Here is a 25,832-nt window from a genome sequence, read left to right on the forward strand (position 1 = left end):
GAAGAGAGTGCGAAGCTGGATGAGCTGGAACCCCAAGTGTCCACTAATTTAACTACAGTGGAGAAGGAGGAGTAGGCCATCATGTATCCTGGTTTTTGTTGGGGGGTGGGGAGGGGGAGGAGGAAGAAGAGGAGGGAATATGCCAACAATGGTTTGAGGTTTGCCACCACCTGCAAGAGTGCCACAATGGGGACGCAAGAACCTTAGCTGTTCAGAGGAGTGAGAAATAATCCATAACATCTCTTAAAATGATTTTTACCTGCAACATGTCACAAGTCTGCAAGAGCCCTGCATGGTTGTTGTGGTTGTTGTTGTTACTGTTGCTGTTGTGGTTCTTCTTTGGGGTCGATTTTTTATCTCCGCCACCAAACGTAGATGGAGGTTATGTTTTCATCCCTGTCTGTTTGTTTGTGAACAAGATATCTCATAAAGTTGTTGACGGGTTGGGGCAAACGTTTGTGGTGAGGCCAACCTGTGACATGTGACAAGGACGAAATGGTTAGATTTTGGTGAAAATCCGGATTCGGACCCGGCTCTGAGAGTTTTTCAAGTGATTCTTCACCAATGAGAGATAGGGCAAAAAATGATAAGTCCCACAATATCTCAAAAAGTTATGGACGACTTATGACAAAACTTGTTGGATGGGTTGGGTCAGTGAGAAGAACAAGCGATTAGCTTTTGGTTGATGTCGGATGCAGGTCTGACCTATCAGTGGGATACAAACATAAAATGTTCAGTCTGGCGGAGGTATGCTCTCTACCGAGTGCTGTTCAAGTTTAAATGTGCACCCATTGGTCAGTCAGCTGCCGGGCCCAACCCACATTTGTCGTTTGATTCCACCCACCATGGCACCCAGACCAAATAATATGGCGGCCATCCTGGTTTTCTGGTGGGCCTAACACATCAGACCTGTAGGTCGCTGCTGATTATACACTGCCCACGTTTGTTGCGTCAGATTTCCATTGGTTTTGTTTGGGTTAGGGTTATTATGAGGGCCCCTAAAAAGTCTAATCAATGTCGAATATAAATTATTAGTAAGGTTTAGCTCTGCTAAACTCTGCTTCAGCCCTATCCTCTCTATTTCCTTGCTCTTTAGTTCTTTTTTAGATGGTTGCCTGCCTTAATTTTGGATATTTACCAACATCTTCGCAACTTATAAGAAGCATCCAAGTGTAATCCACTCAATTACAGTTTGAGTCACCCTTCCCTTGCACATCATAAGGAAAGTGATGGAATCAGTCATTACTACAGTCCTTAGGCATGATCTCTTCCACAACTCTTTAATCATTATCGAATGAAGAACTAGTCGTGCTTGTGAAGGCTAGTTTATCTGCGTCAGCAGGCACCTGTCGAGAGCTAACGAAGGAGGAAATCAACAGAACACTGATAGGGCAAAAAAGAGTTAGGACAAAAGATAGGGCAAAAAATAGGGTATGTTAACTCCCATGGGAAGATAGGATAACCTAACTTTTCTGGCATTAACCTTTCACTAGAGCAAAAGAGAATGAAGAGTTAATGCTCAAAACTTCAGCTTGTTCATCGATATCTCTAGTCATTAAGCTTCTGCTTCGGCTATTTTACAATAGACCTGTCACTTCTTCTAATTCAACAATGGATGGATGCTGTAAATCTCAAACAAGAGGTCAAGGCCATCTTTTGAGCCTTGATAGAGGAAATGAGTTGCTCTTGACGATATTGTCTCGTGATCTTCCACTTGAGGCTGGTTTGCGACAAAGGTGGAATTTTAGTAGCAGCCTTATTCTTGGTCGACATCGCTGACCTCTCCACTTCATATCATTGATCATGGTTTCATTATTCCACCCCATGGAAATTATATACCACCCACACCGCACCTCAACCCCCTCTCCTCCAATCCCCTCACCAATTCTCACTCAATTAGAAATAAGCTTCAGGTTTGTAAATTATTGACTTCATTATAAAAATGCTCTCATAGTATGGAAAATCTTAATTAAACTATGACATCAAAGTAAAGTGTGCTACAACTTATCATGTTTCAAATCCTCATGATTATGAACCACCCAGAAATTAATTGGTTGATGAAGTGCTTTAGCATTAGCATGAGCAGCCAGCAAATCTCTGTAGGTGAAAAGTGGATGATACCCTTGATGGGATTTAAATAAAATTCACACTGCTAGTTGCATAATTAGGCCACAAATATCAAAGGAAACAAAAACTCTGGCAAGTTCATTCCCTGCCAGGCAAACTGACCCAGTCCAACACAGCCAATCCTATATTAGAGTTGGAAAAAGGGATAGGCTATGATACAGGTATTTCTCCCTGCCCCTCTCATCATGAATATCTCAAAATTTGGCACCTGTCGAGTGTACCAGCCCAACCTCCTCCTTTTAAAACATACCATGGAATCTCGAATATATGTACACAAGAAAATGACACCACCAGTTTAACGTTTCTTCGACATTCCTTCTCGAACCTTCCATCTACATTCTTTCTAGAACATTACTTCTACAGTCCTTCTGCAACCTTCCTTCTATATTCCTTCTAGAACCTTACTTCTATATCTCTTCTAGAATCTTCCTTCTGCATTCCCTCGAGAACCTTCCTTTTACATTCCTTCTCGAACCTTCCATCTACATTCTTTCTAGAACAATACTTCTACAGTCCTTCTGCAAACTTCCTTCTACATTTTTTCGAGAACCTTACTTCTATATCTCTTCTAGAATCTTCATTCTGCATTCCCTCTAGAACCTTCCTTCTACGTTCCTTCTCGAACCTTATTTCTACATTCCCTCTAGAACTGGGGTTCTTAACCTGGGGTATCCATACCCCTTGGGGGTATGGGGACCAAAATCTGGGGGTATGGGACTCGTTATAAATAATAATAATAAATTGTAATAAATTCAATGAAATATCAACTTTAAATATATAATAAATATATAATATATTTAAATATAAATATATATATATATTTCAAAACAAATTATATTTGTATAATTATATTTCAAACAAATATAAATTCAATTTTCTAATAAACTTCGAATAAACAAACTATACGCCCCGGGCATATGCATGCGATTACAATGCATGATTGACATGACAAAGAACATTTACATAGCGATTAGGGCGGGTCAAAGTTCACACTGAGCCAATGTGCTGTCACGTAATGTAGGGCCTACATTACGTGAGATTGTAGGCCATTAGGACATTAGGCGAAGAACCGAATATCGGCAATTACGGCAATTACGACCTCATTCTCAATTTGATTCCGGTGAAAACATTTGCAAAACAAGTGAGTAGTGAGCCTACTTATCTGAAGATATTCAAAGTTTGCAAAGTATATTTAAATATAAACAGGGCATTCACATTCATTATAATGCAATAACATAAATGGGGCGGCCGGATATCCGTGTCAATGAAAAACACCCGGATATCCGTGTCCGTAAACATCCGGTCCGTGAAAATTGATAGAGCTGCGAAAGTTGATTGATTGGGTACGTTGAAGTAGTATAGTGTGAGGAATTTCTTAATCTTCTGTACATCTCTTTCTGTTGTTTACGGTGTTAGTGGCCGACACTTTATTTCACGTGGACTAATGTTTTATCTTCTGTGGCGTTTGTTAATTGTTTTCTTGTTATTCTTTTACAGATTTGTTGCAAGATGTCGTCTGTCAAAAAATGGAATTGGAATGATGACTATGTTCGCTTTGGCTTCACCTGTGTGAAAGAAGGAGATGGAACTGATAAACCCCAATGCATGCTTTGCAATTTGGTAACGAGCAATGATAATTATTTGAAGCCATCAGGACTGAGAGAGCACCTCCAAAGCAAACACAGGGATCATGTTGACACCTCCATTGATGCTTTCAGGTGAAAAGACTTCATTATGATCAGAAAGGAACTCTTTCATCGAATGGGTTTGTTCCCACTCGAATGGGCCTCTTCTGGAAGCCTCCTACAAAGTTTCGTACATGATTGCCAAGGAAAAGAAGCCCCACACAATCGGGGAAAGCCTAGTGAAGCCCTGTGCGTTGGAGATGGTTAAAGTCGTGCTGGGGGAGGATGCTGTGAAGCGATTGAGTCAGGTGTCCTTGTCCAACGACACTGTACACCAGAGAATTGGAGACATGAGTCAGGACGTAGCAACACAAGTTGTTAGCGAGATTAAAAACAGTCCTGCAAAAATTAGCATGCAGCTCGATGAATCGACTGACGTTTCAAACCACTGTCAATTTCTCGTATTCGTCCGCTACGTTCATGAAATGAAACTCAAGGAAGAATTTTTATTATGTGAACGACGCAAAACAACAACTAAAGGAGCTGATGTGTTCAAGTTGATCGAACTGTTCTTTGATCGCCATGAGTTAACATGGGATTTGGTTGGGTCTATTTGCACGGACAGAGCTCCTGCCATGATTGGCAAGAAATCTGGGTTCGTCGCTCTGGTCAAGGAGAAAGCTCCACATGTGTTGACCACACACTGTGTTCTACATCGCGAAGCCTTGGCGTCCAAAACGTTGTCAAAGAAACTGAAATAAGTGATGGTAATAGTCGTGCAGACAGTCAACTTTATTCGTGGACGGGCATTAAATCATCGGCTATTTCAAAAATTCTGTGATGACATTGGGGAGGAACATTGTGTTTTACTGGACCACACAGAGGTACTGTGCTATCTCGTGGTCGTGTTTTCACAAGTGTAGTGGAACTTCGGGAAGAAATTCTCGAATTCCTCAGGCATCAACAATTCCCTCTTACGAACAGTTTTGAAGATGAGCATTTTATTGTTAGCCTGGGATATTTGGCCGATATTTTCGGTCACCACAATGACTTGAACATGTCGATGCAGGGAAGGGATGTGGACATTATTCAAGCCAGGGGAAAGTTAGTGGCATTCACAAAGAAATCACCTATTTGGAGTCGCCGTGTTGAAAGCGGAAACATGGCGAACTTTCCAATCCTTGGCGATATCCTTCTTGATGGAGAAGATGAAAAGGCATTGCCTGGGGAAATACTTCAAGAAGTCAAGGACCATTTGAAAGTCCTAAGTACCAATTTTGAGGGTTACTTCTCAGATATTGATGATATTAGCACGGAATCCGTTTGGATCCAGAACCCTTTCTCGCTTGATATTTCTACGATGAGCAACAACGATTTAGTGAAGGATGATTTGATCGAGTTCCAAGAAGATCAAAGAAAGAAAGCTGATTTCGGAAAGGCTGGGCTGGATTTTAAGCAGTTTTGTTGTGAGCAGATAGCAGCTTACCCTAGCTTGGCGAAGAGGGCAATTAATGTGTTGGTTCCCTTCACAACTACGTTTCTCTGTGAATCAGACTTCTCTGCATTAGTGAACCTGAAATCAAAGTAGAGAAATCGACTTGATGTGTCTGATGATATGCGAGTGGCGTTGTCACGAACTGTGCCCCGATTCCATATTCTGATTGCACGAAAACAGCAGCAACAATCTCAATGGATTAGTAAAACGGCTGGCATAAAACTTGCATGTTTTAGTTTAGTTTAGTTTGAATTGTTTCTCTGTTAACAAGCAAATAAATAAATTGGGATAAAATCCTAATGATTTTCTTTCCTGTTCTGTTCCTAATTATCCATATGTAAAACTAAGCTATTGAGATATTTTGAAGTCACACTGGAACCTATACTGGTAATCAGGCGCGGATCCCCGAACTTGGCCCATTTTCTGGGTAATAAGTCACCAATTTTCATCCAAAAAAATAGGCAATTAAAGTAAAAACACCCCTCAGAATGCACCACAGAGCACCTAGAAATCCAAAAAATTCTAGGGGAACATGCCCCTAGTCCCCCCTAGCTATGCGCACCTTGTTCAGTCAACAGTCTGGCGGAGTATGGGGACATCGTAGGCAATCCGTTGGGGGTCTTGACAGGGAAAAAGGTTAAGAACTCCTGCTCTAGATCCTTCCTTCTATATTCCTTCTAAAACCTTCCTTCTACATTCCTTCTGTAACGTGACTTCTACATTCCTTCTAGAACATTCCTTCTAGAACCTTCCTTCCACATTCCTTCTAGAACCTTTCTTCTACATTCCTTTGAGAACCTTCCTTCTATATTCTTTCCAGAACCTTCATTCTACATTCCTTCAAGAGCCTTCCTTCTACAGTATTTCTAGAACCTTACATCCACATTCCTTCTAGAACCTTTCTTCTACATTCCTTTGAGAACCTTCCTTCTATATTCTTTCCAGAACCTTCATTCTACATTCCTTCAAGAGCCTTCCTTCTACAGTATTTCTAGAACCTTACATCCACGTTCTTTCTAGAACCTTACTTCTACATTCCTTCTGGAACCTTCCTTCTACATTGCATCTAGAACCTTCATTCTACATTTCTTCTAGAACCAGAGTCTGTGGTGTCATGGTTAGAGCATCCTTTCTGAGTCTGGAAGGTCAGTGGTTTGAACCCGAGTCGATTCATACCAAAGACTTAAAATGGTTTATGATGCTTTTTTGTTGATGTTCAACATTAAAAAAGAATAGAGAATAGACAAACAACCATAAGTTGATAATAATAGGGCATACTTTGATGGGCCTCATGGCCTCCCCCTATATCGAAGTTCTTATATAAGGGAACTCGCATTATCATTGATATAAGAGAACTTGTATTATTATTGATACGTTGTGGCATTCTCCACAATACAATTTTTTATATATATATTTTTTTTGTATACAAGATCGAGGCTCGTGAAAGAGCGAACATTAATCACACAGAAAGACAAACCGACACATAAAACATATAACATCGGGAGCGGTAGACAAGATGGGGAGAGAGGGGGAAGGACACAAACACAACATTTGAGAGCAGGGACCGAGAGACATGGAGACATCGAGAGATCTGAGAGAGGGCGAGGGCTTTGGGGGGGGGGGGCATGGGAAGGGGGCGGTGGGAGAGGTATAAAACATATGGACACTGCCAGGACTTCCAGGAAAGAAGTTGGAATTTCAAACAAGGTGGATCTGGGGTGAATTAGTGGGGGTAGAAAAGATCAAGGTTTTGGATGGGGGAAGATAAGAGATGGTGGTGAACAGCTGTTTTAAAGACCTGGAGGGAGGAGTGGGATTGAAGGGAGTGTGGGAGTTTGTTCCAGAGGCGGGAGAAAAGAGGAATGAAGGAGTGAAGGTGAGCAGAGAGTCGAGATTTTGGCAGTTTAACCATCAGAGGCTTGCTGGCAGATCTTGTGCGACCTGTAGGAATATTTGGGGGACAGAGCACAGAGAGAGCTGGGGGAGCAAGGCCGGAGAGGAGTCGGTAGAAGACAGAAAGACCACCTACCTGCCTGCGGTGAGTGAGTGAAAGGCCCTCAGAGATAGCTTCATCGTGGGAGATTCCAATGATTCTGAAAGCTTTGGTTTCAACAGCGTGAAGCCGAGCTAGGTGTGAGGCAGGAGCACCAGCCCATAGGGGAGACCAGTATTCCATTGAGCTGCGGATGAAAGCCTTGTATGTGGTGAGGAGCTCAGGTGTGCCTAGGAAGGACTTCGCACGACGGAGGATGCCCAGTCGGCGACTGGCTTTGCAGGCCAGCTTGGACAGGGATCCTTCCTTCTATATTCCTTCTAAAACCTTCCTTCTACATTCCTTCTGTAACATGACTTCTACATTCCTTCTAGAACCTTCCTTCTACATTCCTTCTAGAACCTTCCTTCCACATTCCTTCTAGAACCTTTCTTCTACATTCCTTTGAGAACCTTCCTTCTATATTCTTTCCAGAACCTTCATTCTAGAATGCTTCAGAGTTGCACCTCTTGCTAATCTGATCCACATACACAGAGCAAATAACTTTCATAATTTGGTTTTTTATAATAGTTGGCAATAATAAACTACTCGACTAGATATTCTTGTTATCTGCTGCTCTCTAGCTCTGCAGGGCCGACACGCATTCTCCCCACTCACAATCTCTCAACACTTCTGTTCCATGTCTGAACTACATCAATTCACATGCATTCATTAATTTCCCATTATTCGTATACCTCGTGGAACAACCCTCATACATCAAGCAGTCCTCAAAAGCCCAGAAAATGAACAACATTAACTCAGAAATCAATGATATGTAGTAGAACAACCCCTACTAAAAGAATGATACAGTAGGCCTACTCCATCAGGATCTGGAGTGAAGATTTTGTGTTTACATTGACTTTGCACCTCGTACCAAATGGGCTCTGCATGTCCATCGGTCAATACTGAAAAGACAGCAGCGGTGCTTTTTAAGTGTTTGTCCTTTTCTGGGCATTAGCAGGCCGCCATTGTGGCGGAGAATTCAAGGTTTAATGGGGGAAGGGCCACAGCCTGTTCCACTGCTCAAGGAGAAGCCAGATGTATCACTGTGGAGCAAGACCAACCTCGAAGCGTGTGAATCATCCATTTTCACTTACATCTCATGATACGCAATAGTGTTAGGGGGCTAAACGTTTCTTACAAATTTTTCAAGTGAAAAGCACAATTTTTGAACTGAATTGCTATCCCATTACCAGTAAAGGCATGTAAATCCACAATGATTCCTTCTGTGCCACCAACCAAGAGTGCATGTCAGCTTTATCATGATTGAACGTTGCTTCCCTTCAGCAATCAGCCATTGTTGGAGCCATTAGTGTGGCTAAAACTAAAAGGCCTCTATTTTTTGCTTAAAGGGAAAGGCCTTAGTGTCGAGATTCTTTCTTCTAGGAACAGAAGACATCGAGGCTTCAAGTAAACTTTGGGTTTGTGCAGCACTGACATTTTGACATTTTGCCATCAGAAGTAAGCACTTCCTATTTATCTATGTTTCACAACTACCTAACCACTATTTCACTTAATTTATTTCCCACATTAGTTGGAAATAGCATTGGATATCAAAGTCTTTTCAATATCAACCATTCTTGCATGCTGAGATAATGAAGGCAAAAACAGTCATCTGATTGGACATGTACTTTGACTTGCTATTTACCAGGTAGTACACTATTGAGAGATGCAATATTTTGTTCTGGTTTTGTAACTTCTCAGAAAAAGCAAGTTTACGAAAAGCTTAAGACAGAAACGGCCATTTAAAAGAGCTTGTTTTGACTTCCATGCTATTTATTGTTCTAATATCCATCACCCATTAATATGCCTGACTGCAGTTTGCTTCACTTCTGGGAGTGTTCATCATTTCTGGGAGTGTGCATCATTTCTGGGAGTGTATATCATTTATGGGAGTGTGCATCATTTATGGGAGTGTGCATCATTTATGGGAGTGTACATCATTTATGGGAGTGTGCATCATTTATGGGAGTGTGCATCATTTATGGGAGTGTGCATCATTTATGGGAGTGTGCATCATTTATGGGAGTGTGCATCATTTATGGGACTGTGCATCATTTATGGGAGTGTGCATCATTTATGGGAGTGTGCATCATTTATGGGAGTGTGCATCATTTATGGGAGTGTGCATCATTTATGGGAGTGTGCATCATTTATGGGAGTGTGCATCATTTATGGGAGTGTGCATCATTTATGGGAGTGTGCATCATTTATGGGAGTGTGCATCATTTATGGGAGTGTGCATCATTTATGGGAGTGTGCATCATTTATGGGAGTGTGCATCATTTATGGGAGTGTGCATCATTTATGGGAGTGTGCATCATTTATGGGAGTGTGCATCATTTATGGGAGTGTGCATCATTTATGGGAGTGTGCATCATTTATGGGAGTGTGCATCATTTATGGGAGTGTGCATCATTTATGGGAGTGTGCATCATTTATGGGAGTGTGCATCATTTATGGGAGTGTGCATCATTTCTGGGAGTGTGTATCATTTCTGGGAGTGTGCATCATTTCTGGGAGTGTGCATCATTTCTGGGAGTGTGCATCATTTCTGGGAGTGTGCATCATTTCTGGGAGTGTGCATCATTTCTGGGAGTGTGTATCATTTCTGGGAGTGTGCATCATTTCTTGGAGTGTGCATCATTTCTGGGAGTGGACACCATTTCTGGGAGCGTGCATCATTTCTGGGAGGGGACATCATTTCTGGGAGCGAGCATCATTTCTGGGAGTGTGCATCATTTCTGAGAGTGTGCATCATTTCTGGGAGTGTGCATCATTTTTGGGAGTGTGCATCATTTTTGGGAGTGTGCATCATTTCTGGGAGCGTGCATCATTTCTTGGAGCGTGCATCATTTCTGGGAGCGAGCATCATTTCTGGGAGTGGACACCATTTCTGGAAGGTTGCATAATTTCTGGGAGTGTGCATCACTTATGTAAGTGTGCATAATTTCTGGGAGTGTGCATCACTTATGTAAGTGTGCATCATTTCTGGGAGTGTGCATCATTTCTGGGAGCGTGCATCATTTCTGGGAGTGAGCATCATTTCTGGGAATGGCCACCATTTCTGGAAGGTTGCATAATTTCTGGGAGTGTGCATCACTTATGTAAGTGTGCATAATTTCTGGGAGGGCGCTTAATTTCTGGGATTGTGCATCATTTCTGGGATTGTGCATAATTTATGGGATTGTGCATCATTTCTAGGATTGTGCATTATTTCTGGGAGTGTTCATAATTTCTGGGATTGTGCATCATTTCTAGGATTGTGCATTATTTCTGGGAGTGTTCATAATTTATGGGAATGTGCATCATTTCTGGGATTGTGCATAATTTATGGGATTGTGCATCATTTCTAGGATTGTGCATTATTTCTGGGAGTGTTCAAAATTTATGGGATTGTGCATCATTTCTAGGATTGTGCATTATTTCTGGGAGGGCGCTTCATTTCTGGGATTGTGCATCATTTCTGGGATTGTGCATAATTTATGGGATTGTGCATCATTTCTAGGATTGTGCATTATTTCTGGGAGTGTGCATTATTTCTGGGAGTGTGCATTATTTCTGGGAGTGTGCATTATTTCTGGGAGTGTGCATTATTTCTGGGAGTGTGAATTATTTCTGGGAGTGTGCATTATTTCTGGGAGTGTGCATCATTTCTGGGATTGTGCATAATTTATGGGATTGTGCATCATTTCTGGGATTGTGCATCATTTCTGGGATTGTGCATAATTTATGAGATTGTGCATCATTTCTAGGATTGTGCATTATTTCTGGGAGTGTTCATTATTTCTGGGAGTGTGCATCATTTCTGGGAGCGAGCATCATTTCTGAGAGCATGCATCATTTCTGGGAGGGTGCAGCATTTCTGGGAGTGGACACCATTTCTGGAAGGTTGCATAATTTCTGGGAGTGTGCATCACTTATGTAAGTGTGCATAATTTCTGGGATTGTGAATCATTTCTGGGATTGTGCATAGTTTATGGGATTGTGCATCATTTCTAGGATTGTGCATTATTTCTGGAAGTATGCATCATTTCTGGGAGTGTGCATCACTTCTGGGAGTGTGCATCATTTCTAGGAGTGTGCATCATTTCTGGGAGTGTGCATCATTCCTGGTAGTGTATCATTTCTGGAAGTGTACATCATTTCTGGGATGGTGCATCATTTATAGTAGTGTGAGTATTTCCTGAGAGGGTTCATCATTTCTCAAAGTGCATAATTTATGGGATTGTGCATCATTTCTAGGAGTGTGGATCATTTCTGGGATTGTGCATCATTTCTAGGAGTGTGCATCATTTCTGGGAGTGTGCATCATTTCTGGGAGTGTGCATCATTTCTGGGAGTGTGCATCATTTCTGGGAGTGTGCATCATTTCTGGGAGTGTGCATCTTTTCTGGGAGTGTGAATAATTTCTGGGAGGGTGCATCATATCTGGGAGTGTGAATAATATCTGGGAGGGTGCATCATTTCTGGGAGTGTGAATAATTTCTGGAAGGTTGCATCATTTCTGGGAGTGTGAATAATTTCTGGGAGGGTGCATCATTTCTGGGAGTGTGAATAATTTCTGGGAGGGTGCATCATTTCTGGGAGTGTGAATAATTTCTGGGAGGGTGCATCATTTCTGGGAGTGTGAATAATTTCTGGAAGTTTGCATCATGGAATACTGCTCTCCTCAGTATTCCATTGATGAATACTCCTCAATGGAATACTGCTCTCCCCTCTGGGCTGGTGCTCCTGCCTCGCACCTAGCTCGTCTTCACGCTGTTGAAAGCAAAGCATTCAGCATCATTGGAATCTCCCGCGATGAAGCTAACTCCAAGGGCCTTTCACTCACTCACCGCAGGCAGGTTGGTGGTCTTTCCGTCTTCTACCGACTCCTCTCTGGCTTTGCCCCCCCCAGCTCTCTCAGGGCTCTGTCCCGCAAATATTCCTATAGGTCGCACAAGATCTGCCTGCAACCCTCTTATGGTTAAACTGCCAAAATCAAGACTCTCTGCTCACCTTTGCTCCTTCATTCCTCTTTTCTCCCGCCTCTGGAACAAACTCCCTCACTCTCTTCAATCCCACTCCACCCTCCAGGTCTTTAAAACAGCTGTTCACCACCATCTCTTATCTTCCCCCATCCAAAACCTTGATCTTTTCTATCCCCGATAATTTCACCCCAATTCCACTTTTTGAAATACCAACTTCTGACCTGGAAGTCCTTGGTGTCCTTGTGTTTTATACTTCTCCCACCCCCCACCCCCCCCCCCCCCCCCACGCCTTCCCACGCCTCCTCCCCCCGAGCCCTCTCCCTCCCACACATCTCCCTGCTCTCAAATGTTGTGTGCTCTCAAGTGTTTGTGTGCTTCCCATTCTCTTGTCTTCCGCTCCCTCTTTTTATATATTTTGTTTGTCTGGTTGATTTGTTTGTGAAGTAAATGTCAGCTCTTTCACGAGCCTCGATTCAGTATACAACAACAACAACAACAACAACAAAACAAAAAAACATTTCTGGGAGTGTGAATAATTTCTGGGAGGGTGCATCATTTCTGGGAGTGTGCATAATGTCTGGAAGTGTGCATCATTTCTGGGAGTGTGCATATTGGCTGGGAGGGTGCATCATTTCTGGGAGTGTGCATAATGTCTGGAAGTGTGCATCATTTCTGGGAATATGCATCATTTCTGGAAGTGTGCATCATTTCTGTAATTGGTTCACGAGTTATCAAACAGAGTGACCACTATATTCGTCATGGGTGTGTGTCTATGTCTGTCTGTCCGTCTGTCCACAGCATAACTAGCCGATGATATCATCCGATCTTGATGAAACTTGGGTGGGAGGTTGATATCATGATCTAGTTGTGTCCTGCCTAGAGTGGGCGTATTGCGGCCATTGTGGGTGGAGCCACGTCCGAAAAAGATGTCTTTTGAGGGGGTAATCGAGTTCAAGCTACATCTTCTCCGAGGGAGTTGGTGGAATCTGACAGGGGTTTCGGTATTTGGTTAGGCCAATGTCATGTGTCTAGCCCCACGGAGCTCGATTTTTCATTTTCGCCCCAAGGTCAAGGTCACAAGGTCACGAAATTTAGAAAAGTCGATTTTTGATGGTTTTATTACATTGTTCGCTTCCTGAAAGGGTGAAATGTCGTACATGTTTTTATATTATCACATACATCATGAAATACAAGTTTTCCAACAAATTTCAGAATCTTCGACCTTTGACCTTTGAAGGTCACAAAGGTCAAATTTTTTAAGTTGTCGGAATCGAACCGAATTTTCGATATTGTGTAGCTAACTAACCTAATAACTGATTATACATTATTTTCTATCTCATTTCAAGGTCAGTAACCTTCATTTTGACATTTCTGGGCCAGTACCACACACAATTACGTACAGCTGGCTCTTAAAGGCCTGCGCACGCAGCGCATTGGGGCCCTTTGTAAATAGGCATGTACACCGCATATCAGGGGCGACACCTGCCACGTGGGCCCCCGACCCCCTAGTCCGGGCCTGTTTCGGTTATGGTCCGTCCTTTGTCATTGAATACCGCTCGCTCGTGAACTATCGTCATCTCCTGACTTGTGCATTATTTCTGGGAGTGTGGTTAGGCCTCTGATGCAGTACTTACTCCCAGTAGGTTACGGCAGGCTTTTTAGGATCTTACCAGGTTACCAGGGATATTTCGCCCACTCTTCATCAAAAGACACTGTGGCGTCTTCTCTGTCCTGTAGCAATCAACACAAATACACAGATGCCCAGTCCCATTCGAAGGAAGCTTCACTTTTTTTTAATGCAATGCCTTGTGCTGTGAAACACAACTCTGGTAGTTTACAGTTGGGTCGATAATCAAACCCACATTACATGGCTCAAGGTTGAGTGCACTACCTCTGTGCTAGCCCATCGGACATATTGCACACCATAACAAGTGGACCTCTCTATGTATCATTACAGTTGAGATGACATTCAGTTTTATGATTTTAACTGATATTAACATCCCATTATTTTTTTCCAGGAATGAATGGCTGGCAAAATTCCTTTCCACTTTCCATTCAACCCATGTTTTTGATGTAACCCACATTACCCTGTGCTTGCGAAGAGAAAACCAAGGTTAGGCATTCGGTTGCATATGTGCGTACGTGTGGCGTGTCTGCATTAAAAAAAAAAATTTTTCTCGGTAACCGTTGGTCCGATTGACACGAAATTTTACCATAGGAGCCCCTCCGCCTGTATAATCTTTCATTCTTAATTATGACGTCATATGTCACGTGGTACGGACGCCATTTTGGAAAAACGTTACGCCTCTATATCTCAAACAGCTGAATGGAAAAAATTTTAAACAAGGCTCATTGTCAAGAACTCCCCAATGGGGAATAAGATATGTTAATGATATCATCTGTGCCTTCATTATGACGTCATAATTCGACAAATACAGCGTTTTTTTGATTCGATCAGTGTGGGGGAAAAATTCTCTGCAAATGTTGGTCCAATTGACATTAAATTTTCAACATAGGAGTGCCTCCTCCTGTAGAATATTATAATGATAATTATGACATCACAGGTCATGTGGTATAGGCGCTATCTTGGAAAAACTTCACACCTCTATCTCTGAAACCACTCCATGGAAAAAATGAAACATGGCTCACTGTCAAGTTCTCCCCTTGGGGAATAAGATATGTTAATTATGATGTCAACGGTGCCTTTGTTATGACATCATAATTCGACAGGGACAACGCTTAGTCTTATCAGTTTGAAATTTATTGACCATGATCTACGCAACAATTATATTGGAGAACTAGCAAAAGTACCGGCGTTGCCGGGTGACAATGAATCGCTTCCTGAATGAATGAATGAATGAATGAACGATCGTTTTAAGGCCATTTTCCCCGCTAGAGCGGGGGATAGCCTTGCGGGCCCCATGACAATCATGGTTCCCTGTTTGAGGCAATGTTTTTATGGCCGGATGCCCTTCCTGACGCCAACCCTTGGTCACGCTCTTACAATGCGCAGGGATACGGTGTACCTATTCTAAATCGGGGTACACACCGTGATCATTCATCCCAGCAAGCTGGTACTCAATTTGCCGACCTCGGAAGGATGACAGGCTGAGTCAAACCCCCTGGCATTAATTCAGCGATCGACCAGGATTCGAACCCAGGATCCTAGAATCCCAAGCCAGCACCCTAACCGCTAAGCCAACACCAGGCTAATCGCTTCCTGACGGAAATGATATACGCAATCTGGGTACATCATCTAGAGCGAATTTTAAAAATAGATCGCAGGTACAGTGGACTCTGATGCAGTGGAATGACACCCTATCCTATGGAAGTTACACTCACAAACTGCATACGAAGTACCAGGCTATATTTCTGCAATTTAATAAACCATTCGTGTAAGACAATGACACTCTTTTGCTCCTTCAGCTGACAGTTTCGTTCAATTTCAGTAACACACACGCAAATAGTAACACACACACACACACACACACACACACTAACACACACACACACACAGTAACACACACACACACATGCATATTACCACACACGCACACACACACACACACACATGTATAGTACCACACACACACACACACACACACATGGTAACACACACACACACACACATAAACACACACACATGGTAACATACACACATGGTAACATACACACACACACACATACACACACACACACACAAACATAGTAACACACACATTGTAACACACACACAGAGTAACACACACACACACACACATGGTAACACAAACACACATACAAACATAGTAACACACACACACACACACACACACACACAGCAACACACACACACATAGTAACACACACACAGTAACACACAAACATAGTAACACACACACAGTAGCACACACAGTAACACTAACAGTGTTTGAAGCCTCGCCGATGGAAAATCACTCCTGCCTTTGTTCGTCCTCGTTCATCATGATTTGTGCACCCGTCGGCAAGAAACGACGGCATTTTGCCTTAAAGTACAGTAACACACACACACACACACATAGTAACATACACACAGTAACACACACACACACACACACACACACACACACACAGGGTAACACACACACCGGCACGGATCTCGTATACGGTATAGCGAGATGCATATACAGGCAGTCCCCGGGTTACGAACGAGTTCCGTTTTTAAGTCTGTCTGTAAGTCGAATTTGTATGTAAGTCGGAACAGTTATGTACAGTTCACATCTAGCGTCAATTAGTCAAATGTTTGTCTTAGTATATAGTATATGTTTTACCTAAAACATCTATAGGTATAAAAAACATTAAAGAAACATTTCTTAAAGTGTTTAGATAGAAAAGAAAAGCTAATGATTAAAGGTTAACACTTACTCTCGTTCCAATTGATGTCTTGCATACCTTGAACCCAAATTACCAATAGCCTTTCCATTTTGACAATTAAACCACTGCGTTGCTTAGTGATAATTGTCGCTTTCATCGGGACAGAGCGTTTTACATGCTCCATTACTCTCCCCTTGTCCTTTATAATTGTCCCGATCGTTGACCGACTGTAGCCTAACGCTTTTCCAATGATTGTTGGCGTTTCACCTCTCCGATCGCTTTATTATTTCCACTTTCGTTTCAATCGTGATCGTTTTCCTTTTCTTCGATGCATCACCATCACTTGCATCCGATTTACGCTTTGGAGCCATGGTTATGAGGGTAAACACACGAAAATTTTAAGTCAAAACACACAACGCACACAACAGTGTTTATGCGATCCGATTTAAAATGGCGACGACGGCGTGGCGTTGTTCTCCCTCGGGCCGACGAACCGCTGAAAACGTGCAGTGTTTTGAGCGTCGCACAAAGTAGTCCGCCCGTTCGTTAGTACGAACCATTGTATGTAACTCGATTTTTGAAATAATAGGCTTTACGGAGGTCGGTACGTAAGTACGGGCATTCGTAAATTGGGCGTTCGTAACCCGGGGACTGCCTGTATCTATCACCGGCACCGATCTCAGAAAGCGAGATGCGCATATCTATCACCAGCACCGATCTTGTGTAGCGAGATGCATATATCTATCACCGGCACCGATCTTGTATAGCGAGATGCGTATATCTATCACCGGCACCGATATTGTGTGGCGAGATGCGTATATATATGAACGGCACCGATCTTGTATAGCGAGATGCGTATATCTATCACCGGCACCGATCTTGTGTAGCGAGATGCGTATATCTATCACCGGCACCGATCTCATAAAGCGAGATGCGCATATCTATCACCGGCACCGATCTTGTATAGCGAGATGCGTTTTACCTGACAAAGTAAAAAAAAAAAATCTTAACCGAACCAACAACGCCTCTCGCCTTTTATAGCCGAATCGTAGGCAAACATCCATTTTGTCAACCATTACATCAACCAACCATCCATCCATCAACATGTCCATTTCGGCGGACGACAGTTTACGGAATCGTTTTCTCACACGCCGACTCTATATATACAGTCACGTGAAAAAGTAAGTACACCCCATGTAAAGTTTTGACTTTTTCAACAAATTTCAACATACAGCTATTTGATCTTCATTTCAACAATATTTATAGATAAAGGTGATATAATATAACAAATATCATGAAACATTTACATTTTGTAGTCCATTGTATAATTTAAATAAACATAAATGCAGATTTCGCATGTGGAAAATGTAAGTACACCCTTGGCTCTAACAGGTGGTATTGCCCCCTTTGGCAGAAACAACCTCAAGTAGGCGTTTCTTATAACTGTCTACCAGTCTCTGACATCGACTGGGAGAAATTTTTGCCCACTCCTCCATGCAGAATTCTTTCAGCTGTGTGATGTTTGAGGGGTTTCTTGCATGCACAGCTCGTTTCAAATCCCCCCACAACATCTCGATGGGATTTAGATCCGGGCTTTGACTTGACCATTCGAGAATCCTCCATTTCTTTCTTTTCAGCCATCCCTTGGTGGATTTACTGGTATGTTTAGGGTCATTGTCATGTTGCAAGGTCCACCTTCGGTTGAGCTTCAACTTTCCGACAGATCGCCTCACATTATCTTCAAGCACCCTCTGGTACAATGAAGAATTCATAGTGGATTATATGATGGTGAGCTGCCCAGGCCCTGATGCAGCAAAGCTGCCCCAAACCATAATATTTCCACCACCATGCTTTACAGTTGGTATCAGGTTCTTGTGGTCAAATGCTGTCTTTGGTTTTCGCCAAACATGTCTTCTGGTACTGTGGACAAATAGCTCTACCTTTGACTCATCTGTCCAGAGCACATTGTTCCAGAAGTGCTGGTCTTTGCCGAGGTGTTCATTGGCAAACTTTAGGCTTGCCCTGATGTTCTTTCTGGACAGCAAAGGTTTCCTCCTGGCACACCCCCCATGTAGATCAAATCTGTGCAGCCTCTTTCTAATGGTAGACTCGTGCACTTTGACATCAACAGTGGCAAGAGCTACCTGTAGGTCCCGTGATGACATTCTGGTGTTCTTCGAGTCTTCTTTCAGCATCTTGCTGTCTGCTCTCGGGCTGACCTTGCTGGGGCAGCCTGGCCTGAACAAGTTGGCATTTGTTTGGAAGCTTCTCCACTTGTAGATGATCTTCCGGACAGTCGAATGATTGATTTCAAATTATTTGGAGATCTTTTTAAATCCCTTCCCAGACTCGTAGGCATCTATAACCTTCTTTCTGAAGGCCTCAGAGAGCTCTTTTGATCTAGGCATGGTGACGCCGCACACTTCAACAACAAAGAGCAAACCAAACTAAATGTCTGAGGTTTAAATAAGACAGGTTCCTCCAATATCCTCTCTGACGAAGTTCTAATCATTTGCACCTGAGCTGGTGCACCTGATTCTAATTTTAGGTATTTGAAGTAGTGATAAATGTAGGGGTGTACTTACTTTTTCCACATGCGAAATTTGCATTTATGTTTATTTAAATTATACAATGGACTACAAAATGTAAATGTTTCATGATATTTGTTATATTATATCACCTTCATCTATCAATATTGTTGAAATGAAGATCAAATAGCTGTTTGTTGAAATATGCTGAAAAAGTGAAAACTTTACATGGGGTGTACTTACTTTTTCACGTGACTGTATAAAGTGTATATACCGCCGTATATCTATCACCGGCACTGATCTCGTATAGCGAGATGCGTTTTACCTGACAAAGTTAAATAGAAAAAAACTAACACCAGAATGAGAATCCCAGCCTCGCTTTAAAAAATACATACATACACTTCGTTATAAAATCACAAGATATGGTAAATTTGGTCAGATTTCACTCCAGATTTGGAGATTATTTGGTCTACAGCATCCAATCCTCATATCCGAATCCAGGTTTTGATGCTATGTCTCAATTATATAATGATAATTATCGATCGTGTTTCCAAGGCAAGGCTCGTTTGAGTCGGCCGAAAGAAAATGGCGGCTTAAGAACCCAGCGAGGTGCAGGGGGCTGACCAAGATGGCAGGCTGCCATATTGGTACACCACCACATGGGGGTTTTTCTTATGCGCACCTCGTTAATCATCTTCAAAAAGGATGTTATAACACACCCAAACACCCAGTTTTCTTCCTTGCAATCTGTTGGAGGTCCAGGTGTATGCATGCAAAGTTTGGGGTGCAAAGTTAATGCAAAGTTTGGGGTCACTAGGTTTCATGGTTTTGGAGTTATGGAGGAGACAGACGGACAGACGGACGGATGGATGGACACTGCCTTATATTATTACAGATATAAATATATGAGGTCATCGCCCACGTGGTCTGGCACCCATATTGGATCAAAGAAAGAAACACTTCAAAAACAGAAGAGTTGGCTCACACACCAAGTTGACTGCACAGGGTAAGTATTCTATGAATACCATCTCGTTGTTTTTATTTCCACTTGTTATGACAACAAAAACTCAATGACCTTCATCTAAACATTGGAAACTACATTTATTCTCTATACAACATTGAATGAAATAGTTTTTCCCTGTTCAACAATGTTCAGAGCAAAAAACACAATTTGTTTTAATAGCATGAGGAAACTCACCCACCACTGGGAAGAACGTGATTGTGGACACTACCGACGTAGAAAACGACTACCATCTGGTGATTTTTTTTAATGATGAAGGACTATTTCTACATGGTTTAGTTTTTAGAGGGGTTAGGGGAAAGCAGAGGGAGGGGTGTGGGGGGTGACCTTTGAACTCTCCCTTATCGGTTTTTAAAATTGTTGTTGTTGTTTCAAATTTGAATTGAACTACGTAAAATGCATGAAATAAGTAAGAAATGCAGTTTAATAAAATATGACACAGTTCAAGATGTTCCATTTGTACAAATGTCTGAATTCTGTTTTATGTTAGTCTACATTATCGTGTTTGACACTCCGCCAATATATAAAATCTGTTAAATAAATATTTTGTCTGAGTTCCAACATTGCAAGCCTTCACACACATGGCAGCAAACTAACTGTGATCCCGCAGCAGGTTTAAAAGGTTCCTTGGCACCAACACATCTGCCAATGTCACAATTACCTACAGTCACGTGAAAAAGTAAGTACACCCCATGTCAAGTTTTGACTTTTTCAACATATTTCAACATACAGCTATTTGATCTTCATTTAAACAATATTGATAGATAAAGGTGATATAATATAACAAATATCATGAAACATTTACATTTTGTCGTCCATTGTATAATTTAAATAAACATAAAAGCAAATTTCACATGTGGAAAAAGTAAGTACACCCCTACATTTATCACTACTTCAAATACCTAAAATTAGAATCAGGTGCACCAGCTCAGGTGCAAATGATTAGAACATCATCAGAGAGGATCTTGGAGGAACCTGTCTTATTTAAACCTCAGACATTTAGTTTAGTTTGCTCTTTGTTGTTGAAGTGTGCGATGTCACCATGCCTAGATCAAAAGAGCCCTCTGAGGCCTTTAGAAAGAAGGTTATAGATGCCTACGAGTCTGGGAAGGGATTTAAAAAGATCTCCAAACAATTTGAAATCATTCGACTGTCCGGAAGATAATCTACAAGTGGAGAAGATTCTAAACATCTGCCAACTTGTTCAGGCCAGGCCGCCCCAGCAAGTTCAGCCCGAGAGCAGACCGCAAGATGCTGAAAGAAATCTCTAAGAACCCCAGAATGTCATCACGGGACCTACAGGTAGCCCTTGCCACTGTTGATGTCAAAGTGCACGAGTCTACCATTAGAAAGAGGCTGCACAAATTTGGTCTACATGGGAGGTGTGCCAGGAGGAAACATTTGCTGTCCAGAAAGAACAACAGGGCAAGACTAAAGTTTGCCAATGAACACCTAGGCAAAGACCAGCACTTCTGGAACAATGTGCTCTGGACAGATGAGTCAAAGGTAGAGCTATTTGGCCACAGTACCAAAAGACATGTTTGACGAAAACAAAGACAGCATTTGACCACAAGAACCTGATACCAACTGTAAAGCATGGTGGTGGAAATATTATGGTTTGGGGCAGCTTTGCTGCATCAGGTCCTTGGCAGCTCACCATCATAGAATCCACTATGAATTCTTCATTGTACCAGAGGGTGCTTGAGGATAATGTGAGGCCATCTGTCGGGGAGTTGAAGCTCAACCGAAGGTGGGCCTTGCAACATGGCAATGACCCTAAACATACCAGTAAATCCACCAAGGATTGGCTGAAAAGAAAGAAATGGAGGGTTATGGAATGGCCAAGTCAAAGCCCGGATCTAAATCCCATCGAGATGTTGTGGTGGGATTTGAAACGAGAGCTGTGCATGCAAGAAACCCCTCAAACATCGCACAGCTGAAAGAATTCTGCATGGAGGAGTGGGCAAAAATTTCTCCCAGTCGATGTCAGAGACAGGTAGACAGTTATAAGAAACGCCAACTTGAAGTTGTTTCTGCCAAAGGGGGCAATACCACCTATTAGAGCCAAGGGTGTACTTACTTTTCCCACATGCGAAATTTGCATTTATGTTTATTTAAATTATACAATTTTTTTTTTTTTTTTTTTTTTTGTATACTGAATCGAGGCTCGTGAAAGAGCTAACATTTATTTCACAAACAAAACAACCAGACAAACAAAACACACAAAAAGAGGGAGCGGAAGACAAGATGGGGAGAGAAGGGGAAGCACACAACCACAACATTTGAGAGCAGGGAGAAGTGTGGGAGGGAGAGGGCTTGGGGGGAGGAGGTGTGGGATGGGGGGTGGGGGGGGGGGAGGTTTTGGACTACTAAATGTACATGTTTCATGATATTTGTTATATTATATCACCTTTGTCTATCAATCTTGTTGAAATGAAGATCAAATATCTGTATGTTGAAATATGTTGAAAAAGTCAAAACTTTACATGGGGTGTACTTACTTTTTCACGTGACTGTACGTGTCCAACTTTTTGGGGTTGTGTTGCTCTGAAAATCACAATTATTTTGCAAAATTCCATGTCTGAAGTCCTGATGCAGCTGTATTGTTTGCTGACATCTTTCTTCATATGATGGAATGGGAGAAGAAATGGAATTATCTTGGTGTTCCCATCTCCTGCCCCCTTTTCAACAAAATGTGTGTGTGTGTGTGTGTGTGTGTGTGTGTGTGTGTGTGTGTGTGTGTGTGTGTGTGTGTGTGTGTGTGTGTGTGTGTGTGTGTGTGTGTGTGTGTGTGTGTGTGTGTGTGTGTGTGTGTGTATGTATGTGAATGTATACATGTGTGTATGTATATGTATGTGTGAATGTATGTGTGTGCATGCATGCATATATGTATGTGTATGTGTGTATATATGCATGTGTGTGTATGTATATGTACACTCACATGAAAAAGAAAGTACACCCTATGTAAAGTTTTGACTTTTTCAACATATTTCAACATACAGCTATTTGATCTTCATTTCGACAATATTGATAGATAAAGGTGATATAATATAACAAATATCATGAAACATTTACATTTTGTAGTCCACTGTATAATTTAAATAAACATAAATGCAAATTTCGCATGTGGAAAAAGTAAGTACACCCCTACATTTATCACTACTTCAAATACCTAAAATTAGAATCAGGTGCACCAGCTCAGGTGCAAATGATTAGAACATCGTTAGAGAGGATCTTGGAGGAACCAGTCTTATTTAAACCTCAGACATTTAGTTTGGTTTGCTCTTTGTTGTTGAAGTGTGCGGCATCACCATGCCAAGATCAAAAGAGCTCTCTGAGGCCTTCAGAAAGAAGGTTATAGATGCCTACGAGTCTGGGAGGGGATTTAAAAAGATCTCCAAACAATTTGAAATCAATCATTCGACTGTCCGGAAGATCATCTACAAGTGGAGAAGAATCCAAACAACTGCCAACTTGTTCAGGCCAGGCCGCCCCAGCAAGTTCAGCCCGAGAGCACACCGCAAGATGCTGAAAGAAGTCTCTAAGAACCCCAGAATGTCATCACGGGACCTACAGGTAGCTCTTGCCACTGTTGATGTCAAAGTGCACGAGTCTACCATTAGAAAGAGGCTGCACAAATTTGATCTATAGGGGAGGTGTGCCAGGAGGAAACCTTTGCTGTCCAGAAAGAACATCAGTGCAAGACTAAAGTTTGCCAATGAACACCTAGGCAAAGACCTGCACTTCTGGAACAATGTGCTCTGGACAGATGAGTCAAAGGTAGAGCTATTTGGCCACAGTACCAGAAGACATGTTTGGCGAAAACCAAAGACAGCATTTGACCACAAGAACCTGATACCAACTGTAAAGCACGGTGTTGGAAATATTATGGTTTGGGGCAGCTTTGCTGCATCAGGGCCTGGGCAGCTCACCATCATAGAATCCACTATTAATTCTTCGTTGTACCAGAGGGTGCTTTAGGATAATGTGAGGCCATCTCATCTGTCGTAAAGTTGAAGCTCAACCGAAGGTGGACCTTGCAACATGACAATGACCCTAAACATTCCAGTAAATCCACCAAGGATTGGCTGAAAAGAAAGAAATGGAGGGTTCTGGAATGGCCAAGTCAAAGCCCGGATCTAAATCCCATCGAGATGATGTGGGGGGATTTGAATCCAGCTGTGCATGCAAGAAACCCCTCAAACATCGCACAGCTGAAAGAATTCTGCATGGAGGAGTGGGCAAAAAAATCTCCCAATCGATGTCAGAGACTGATCGACAGTTATAAGATACGCCTACTTGAGGTTGTTTCTGCCAAAGGGGGCAATACCACCTATTAGAGCCAAGGGTGTACTTACTTTTTCCACATGTAAAATTTGCATTTATGTTTATTTAAATTATATAATGGACTACAAAATGTAAATGTTTCATGATATTTGTTATGTTATATCACCTTTATCTCTCAATATTGTTGAAATGAAAATCAAATAGCTGTATGTTGAAATATGTTGAAAAAGTCAAAACTTTACATAGGGTGTACTTACTTTTTCACGTGACTGTATGTGTGTATGTGTGTGTGTATGTGTGCATGTATGCATATATGTATGCGTGTACGTATGTGTATGTATGTGTGAATGTGTGTATGTGTGCGGTATGTGTTTGTGTATGTGTGTATGTATGCATGTATATATGTATGTATGTGCATGTGTTTATGTGTGTGTATATGTATGTGTTTGTGTGTGTGTGTGTGTGTGTGTATGTATATGCATGTGTATGTATGTGTTTACATGTACATGTTCGTGTGTGTGTGTGTGTGTGTGTGTGTGTGTGTGTGTGTGTGTGTGTGTGTGTGTGTGTGTGTGTGTGTGTGTGTGTGTGTGTGTGTGTGTGTGTGTGTGTATGTATATATATATATATATATATATATATATATATATATATATATATATATATATATGCATGTGTTTGTGTGTCTGTGTATTTATGTATGTGTCTGTATGTTTGTGTCTGTGTATGTATGTATATGCATGTGTGTATGCTTATGTATGTGTATGTGTTTATATGTATGTGTGTGTGTGTTTTTATGTTTGTGTTTGTGTGTATGTTTGTGTATGTATATTGTTGTGAATTTTGGGGTAGGGGCATACATAGATTTAGGTAGATCTGCATCGTTAGATGCTCCGATGATCGTGGGTAGCAAGAACCATCTCGATGTAAATAAGTAGAGGACCTGTCTAGCCCGTATGTCGGATACGTTGGATATGTGTCCCCGCCATGAGGGGGCGGGGCATGTTAAGTAGTTCTCGGGTTTATGCTAATTCCCCGGTGTGTCATCCCCTCTGTGATCATTCCGGTGTCCCTTATGGCAATACATCACATACATTAGTAAGGCCCAATAGCGCACCACATTAATTAAATCCCCCCTCACAATGACTGACCGGAAGAACAAACAGGAAGCGACCATGCACGACACCGGCAGAGCGATAGACATTGCACAGGCAGGCACAGGGAGCCATGCCCAGAAGGACTCGTGACTGGCCGGGGGAGGGGTGAACAAGAAACTTCCCTGTGATTGGTGGAAGGAAGGGAGGAAGGACGTGCCACACTGATTGGCCACCGACCGATGGCATGACACGAAGGGCAAAGGCGCTCAGACAATCAGGGAGAAGGGCGTGAAAGATGTCCAAGAAGCGACGCAC

At 42.1% G+C, this 25,832-nt stretch overlaps 1 long non-coding RNA gene across 2 annotated transcripts in view; it reads right to left on the reverse strand.

Annotated features, from left to right (window-relative positions):
* The window catches only part of LOC137426243 (uncharacterized), a 43,464-nt gene extending 23,107 nt beyond the window's left edge, over positions 1-20,357 (reverse strand). Inside the window, exons 1-3 of one of the 2 annotated variants that reach the window (XR_010984230.1) lie at positions 20,311-20,357; positions 13,923-13,983; positions 340-472 (exon numbers count right to left, since the gene is read on the reverse strand). This is a non-coding gene — a long non-coding RNA (uncharacterized LOC137426243). Of the gene's footprint in view, positions 1-339; positions 473-13,922; positions 13,984-20,310 lie in introns of those variants that run through there. The other variant, XR_010984229.2, reaches the window with a different exon arrangement.
* Positions 20,358-25,832: the final 5,475 nt, after the last annotated feature.

Source organism: Myxine glutinosa, chromosome 4, assembly GCF_964187855.1.
Source record: "Myxine glutinosa chromosome 4, kmMyxGlut1.1, whole genome shotgun sequence".
In the NCBI taxonomy this organism is placed as follows: Eukaryota; Metazoa; Chordata; class Myxini; order Myxiniformes; family Myxinidae; genus Myxine; species Myxine glutinosa.